The sequence below is a fragment of the Papaver somniferum genome, chromosome 11 (genome assembly GCF_003573695.1).
Source record: "Papaver somniferum cultivar HN1 chromosome 11, ASM357369v1, whole genome shotgun sequence".
Lineage (NCBI taxonomy): Eukaryota > Viridiplantae > Streptophyta > Magnoliopsida > Ranunculales > Papaveraceae > Papaver > Papaver somniferum.
Window position 1 is genome coordinate 71,380,839 of NC_039368.1, and position 7,362 is coordinate 71,388,200.

Sequence of the window (7,362 nt, forward strand, 5' to 3'; positions counted from 1 at the left end):
GTTGCCAAAAATATTACAATAGATGGATATAATCGGGAAAAATATAGATATTGTTTAATATCATGTTCAAAACAAAAAGGAAATTCCAAATAATTTTAGATATTAATTAATAAAATCATTTTTTTTTTGGGTCTGATGTCTCTATATAAAGCATTCAAACAAACCCAAACTCCATTTTTAGCCAAACCCTTTGTTTCAAAATTTCTTTTTAAAATTTTGTTGTTGTTTCTTTTCTTTTGGTTTTCCCTATTTCCTATCCCTACTTTTCCTATTTCCTATCCCCTTCACAATTTTCTAAAATCAATTATTTTTCCATTTTCGTTTTTCCTATGTACCACCTCTAAACATCAAATTGACTCTAAACTATTACCATATTTACTTGTCTTCTTCTTTGATCTTCCTTTTGATTAAAAATTAAAAAGTTCCATTATTATGAAAAATTATCCCTTTTCATGAAAGTATTCGACTGATAATTAGTATCTGTTTTTGAAGAATTCAACTGATTAACGATGCGATGCTCCATGGAAGTTGCAAATTAGGACTGATACTCCATCCTTGTCACATCGTCTGTATCATGTAAAATATATATATTCAAACTCCTCTAAATTCATCGATTTAAGGTCTTTACTTTGATCTTTGAGAACCTTTGACGTCACTGAAGTCTTATTGTAACAACTTTATTTATAGAACACTAGCATGAACATCTCTGCAACTTGGACCAGCAGTGTTGCTTTACTGGATAGACATGATTAAAACTAGAAAAAGAACATTTCGAATTAGCCATAAGAACAATCTTCCGTACATATATATATATAGAACCCAAACAAATTTCTCACGAGGTAGTGGTATGTGGTGGATATGGACGGTGGTAGAGATGGAGAAAGAAATGTGTCTTGTTACCTAGAGTTTTTTTTCTTTTTGTTATTGCACGGTGGTTTTATGATTGGGCACAAGTAAAAAGTCAGAGATAGTATTTAGGATATATGATAATCCATATGGGTGGTACTTAAGATAAATGGGGATATGATTTAAGAGGGATAGGAAATAGGAGAAACAGGGGTGGGAAATAGGGAAAACCTTTCTTTTTCCTGCGATTTAGGATTTTTTGCGACATTTGTCGTTGTGTTTTGCAGGTATCCTCGATCATGCACCTGTTGTAGTTGTTCCAAAAGAAGCAACATCAAGATATCAAACCAAACACCGTACGCATGTTTTGGGCGTAAAACATGTTTTGCTCTTGCCATTGTTTATTTAGGTTGCTCTTGCCATTGTTTATTTAGGTTGTTACTTCTTCACATGTTGCTAAATCATCGGGAAATTAAGGATTTTTGTATCAATTTTATTATCGATCGTGTATATATGATTGTTCTTTGTTTATTTTCCCTTTTTATGTTATTACAGGTAACTAAATAGATCTTGATTGATGTAAGAAAGATAGAAGTAGCGGTGAAGAAGACTCATCTATTATGGTTGGAAAATTTGGTTTGCCCGTTTATAGTTATATATCTAGCATATACATTATCTCCGTGCGATAATGGCTGGTAATATGTACATACGTGCATATTCTTCTCATCCATTATTTTGTTATGTTTTAATAATTTTGCGGTAATAAAAATATGAAGTCATCCTTTTTTTTTTACAATTCTTGATGATATTTTGAGCGTAGTGGAGCACCAAGGGTATAATTAAGTTGGATTCCATCTGATGTTAAGTTTTTGTATGTTAACCGGATCATCTACGTTTATGGCGGTTAGTCGGGTTGTTTTTCCTTTCCCTGGTATATGCTTAATTAGTTGTTTGTTCAATGTTTTGTATCATCGATGTTTGTTGTAAATTTAATTAATTATGACAAAAATGGAACTCCAGTATTGGTTGAGTTTGTAGAGAGGCATGTATTTGGGTTTATAGAGTGCCGCATTTGCATACTCGTGATTGACTTTTGGAGGAGGCAGTGTGCGTGGTGTTTTTGTTCTTCGCTTCCATTTATAAGAAAATCCATCATTTTATTTTTGAAAATAAGAATTGTAGCTGTATTTTTTCTTTTTTTGAAAAGCGATTACATCTAAATGAGAGTGAATAGTCCCCCCCTCCCCCCCAAAAAAAATAAATAAAAGCTAAAGCTAACTTGCGGCACAAGATTTCTCAAGAGCAACAAAAACTTGAGACACCACAGCCAAATACAAAAACGAAATGCAAGTCCACAAATTAACGTTAGACATGAGAAAAAGATTCACATTAAATTTCCACAATGTTAATCTCCTTGTGATTATCCGCAAGATTATTAAAAATATCTTGCCCTCTTCCTTTGAAGAGGGAACCATTCTCATTGCAGAGAGAGATTCCATCAGGCCTTTATAAGAAACCTTCTTAGAATATTTTATAGTCTTTGATGTACTAATTGTAATTACACTTTCAGTTGGTATTAAAAGAAAATACAAAATTTATATTTCAGTTGGTATTAAAAGAAAATACCTGATTTGTGGATATCACGCATGAGTCAAGAAATCTTCTTTCGAAGGTTTGTTAATCCTGTACAGATAAAAATAATACAACATCATTAGGAGTAAAGATCACCAGAAAATAAAATTTGCAGAGAGGAAAAAAAATACAAAACAGACGGGTAAAGGGTTCTCAACCCCACAAAAGCTGTTTCGTCAACTTTATCAGGAAAAATGAAATTTAGGCAAGTTGAATTTTTTGAATAAGATAAAATCCGATAAGTATAGAATTTTTGGACTTCTAGAAGATACTCAAAATTGGAAAAAAATAGTCCAACCAACAGATATAACCATCCAAAAATAATATTTACTTATTTAGTTATGGAAATAAAATATTACATAAATTAGGTAAACTCTGATTTTTATAGCCTGAACTTGCCAAATGTAATCCAAAGTACACAATATGGGAAAAAGAACAGCTAGCCAAAAATAAAAAAGATCTCAAATATATTTAGATATTGATTAGGTATTGCTATTCAAAAAAGTGTTGGAGCCCAGCTTGTTGATAGGTTACCAACCAAAAGTATGTAATGTACTCTTTTTTTTTTAATATATATTTATGATTGTAATGTTTTTTTTTTAGATATTGATTTAAATAAAATCTTTTTATTTATGAGAAGTTTTTTTAGTATAAAATATAGAGAAAAAAAAAGAGGTGGAGAAGGAGAAGGATTATCTATTGATCAGTATTCTCTTGGTTACATGGACATAATACATATGTATACATAGAAAGGGTAAAACCAAAAGATACCAAATCTGGACCGCACACCCATGGGCATATGCCCTTTAACACTCCCCCTTGTGCGGTTAAATAACAAAAATTAATACATAGTGCTTCATATATAGTCCTTCAAATGTTGTTCTCGTTGATGACTTGTGCCGAAGTTCATTGCCTCATTAAAACTTTGACAAGGAAAAAACCCAGTGGTATAAAACCTTGGTAAAACTATTCACATGTAGTACTTCACATGTTGTCTCGTACTTTACATGTAGTTCATCACATGCAATACGATCTTCAAAGATCGACGATTCTAAGTTAATTGACTCGTTAAAACTTCGTCAGGAAACTCATAGGGACAAAAATCTGAACTAAAGAAAAGAGTACAATATGAAACAAACTTAGAACATAGTTGGACTCAAATATATTGCCTCATTAAAACCTTGACAAGGAAAACCCAGTGGGACAAAACCTTGAGGAAGGGAAAAGAGTATAACGTGATAGATACAAGTAAAGGGGATCTGTTGCAGTTGATCACTTTGATTCGTTGAAGTTGATTAGATTCTTCACAACTCCTAAGAAAGAAAATACTTGTAGGAAAGACAATAGTCTTAGCTGGGAAATTACATTCCCGGTGTTTGTTGTTGTTTCATTAAAAACCTTGACGAGTAACAAAACCCTGTGGGATAAAAGTAACCTCGGTGAAGGAAAATAGTTCAACACACCATTAGATGCTCCCCATGATGTCAGACATTTTTCATTAGTCTAATGCATTCAAAGGGAGTTTATCACACTGTACCTTGGTGACTTGAAATCTTATAAGACCATGTTGTTGATTCTGGAAGTTACGTTGCTTAACAGACTATCGCATTTTATTTCTTTGATTCGGATATTTTCAGTAATATCAACGCGATCTTTATGCCTTCAACTTTCGACATACTTGATGTTTTAGTGTTGTCTCACTAAAAACCTTGTCGAGTAACAAAACCCTTTGGGAAAAACTATTCTCGATTAAAGGGAAAAAGAGTACAACACAGCTTCAATTTCGAAGTAAAATATGTCGACATCATATCCTTGGATCCTCCCCCTGATGTCGGCATCTCCCCCTGATTACTTTCAAATTTGTTCCAGACATTTCCTTTAGTCATGTATTTTTCGAAACTGAATATTGGTAATGACTTAGAAAATAATCTACCATATTTACCTCTGATTACTTTAGTCGGAGAAGAGATTATTGTTCCTTCATAATCAACAACTTTTGGATTGCACTTTCATTAGCATTCCTTTTAATGTTTTTGTAGGGATAAAACAAACTCATGTCAACGGTTACTTTTAAGTATATGATTACTTGCATTATACCATTCCAATGACGTTGCGTTGGCGTTGAGCTATATTTAGATAACAAGTTCTCTGAGGATGTAAAATTTAATCGAGTACATTATTATACTAAGTACAACAATGCGTCTATTGTACTTAGATATGAGAATTTCATCTCCCAACACATCTTCGTCATATCCTTTTGTACGAAATGGTTACTTACTTACATTTGAACCTCGACTAATCATGGGAGTGCTATCAGGATGCATGTCTTTGTTAAATTGCCTGAAAACTTTAGACACATGCAAACTGGTGGAATAATATACCACAAGATCAGTATTCGATCGAGCTTTCCCTAGATTTTTCATCTCAAATTCAGATTTTAAATAGCTTTTAGGGTCTCTTATTACATCAAGAGTACACATCATGTCTGTACCATCAATATAAATAGCTACAATTCCAAATCAGGAACTTTCTTATGAATACGCAAGGAAAAATAACTTACTTGTTTATCCTCTCCAAATCAAATAGCCACTTAGACAGGTATACCACATCCGCCTGATTGCTTGAACCTATAGGTGAGCGTTCTATCTAACTGTAAACGCACTCTGTAGTTTAGAGTCATTTGATTTGGGCAACAAAAGTCTATCAAGTACTTTTGTAAATATCTTCTATCTCTTGATTCTTTTAGAGATACGTAACAACCACATACATATGCTGCATTTCAAGTCCTTTTGAAATTACCAAGCTAACTAAGTAGAGGAACTCTATAGCGTTCATTACAAGAGAATAATTCCAGGATTTTGTGAGAAACCTCGCGCCACAAGGAGAGTCTTTGTACTTCAAGACTACTTTCTTCTCATTATGCTTTATGAAAAATTAATTATGTATGTCCAATAGGCTTTACACTTGGTTGGTTAGCACTACCACACCAAATACCTGTATATTTGCCAAAGAACTAAGTTCTACCTGGATTGTGTAGGCCCAATATGCTATTTATTTTAAATTAATCAAAATAAAGCATGGTTCGATCTCTCGTTGTGCTCTAATTCTGGAGCAAATATTTATGGATTATATCATCACTATGCACGCATGATCCTTCCATTGACTCATGTGCATTCTCATAATCTATCAGGATTTCATTGTTCTCTAGAATCATTTAAAACTTCGAAGCGTCCTCCATTATTGATTCATGGACATAGTCAGAGACAATCAAATGAGATGATTTCATTAATGATACAAATTAGGTTGTGCCTTACTCATCTACTTCCTTTCTAGGTGAGCATTGATCGAACCCAGTGGTCTCTCCATCTTCCTTTATGGAGACACGGAATCAACTACACTTACACTAAGTGTATTTGCAACACCTTAGTCTATGGTATACCCCATACCGAGGATTTTTAACCTTGACGGAATATTTGCATCTGGTATGCGTGATCTTGTCACTTTAGCGACATCAATGTACATTCTCAAAATTGATTATTCTTTGTCACTTCACATTTACATTTGTGGAGTACAATAATCAATATGAGACACAGTGGGAACACACCACGACAATTCATGTCGTTCCCTTAGAAAATATATTTTATTATCTCCCCCTAACGATGGGAAGACTGTCTCATTAAAGTGATAACCTGCAAATCTAGCAGTAAGAGACCTTCTGCCAAAGGTTTTAAAATGCGAATAATTGTTGAGAGTAAATATCCAACAAAATTACTTAATCATTTTTGAAGACCCATCATAGTACGATGTGGAGTCGTGATCGCACATATATCGTGCAACCAAAAACGCATAAGAACACAAATGTCAGGCTTAAATTCAGTTACCAACTGGTAAGCAGAAAAGATTGACTAATATTGGGTTCTAAAAACGAATTAAGTAAGATGCGTGTAATATTTCATATCCCAAATGTAATAAAAGATATGTTGGTACACATAACCTATTCCTTAGGCACCATCTGTAAATTTTGATGGTAGCCTCTGCAAGACCATTGGGTATAAGATGTTCTATATTGATCCTATTAAACATGCAATATTCATTAAGTCCTTTTGATGTAAATTCTCTAGCATTAACAAGGTGGTTAGACTTTGCACTTTGCATTGTGTAACATGTGCTAGGAGTTTTCAAACGCAAATTTCTTGGGAACTATAACTAATCCAAAATGCCAAAACATTCACCAGATCCATCAGTCACTTTAATGGTCCGCATTCTGCGTGAATAATTTTTCTAAATTTCACCTTGTTTTCTTTGTAATATGGAATTTTTACCATTTACATCTTAGGATGGTTTCGATCCTGTTTTACTGAAGACTTTGTAAAAATTAGTGATATGCTTTCTTACCTAAAAGCATAATGGAAAGGGGGGTTGTGCATCTAGTAATTTAGAAAACACTTATTGAGAGATATGCTGTCACTTTGCATTCTGTCAATATTTTTTCCATCTTCGTTCACTCAAATAAAGTGATATTTGTATGAGTTCTTTCAAAACAATCATCATGTCACAACCAAAGTTTCTTTACGGTTATTCCCAAAGCTTGTATGAGTCAATTTCCAACATTTCATCGTCGGAGTCAATATGGATTCAATAATCCAAATATTATAGTGAATTACATTGCACTAGATTGACTCATTAGTTTCTCTAAAATATATTTTCTTCAAAATATACTAGAGACTATAAAAGATGCAATCAATTACATTCTCATCATTTTGATGTTCCACATGATATCCATTTGCACGGGTTACTTGGGAATTTAACAAGGTGTGATTATCTCTTGGTACATCTAGAGATTTTGCGACGTCTTTGTTCTATCTTGAAAAAAAATGAGCAGTG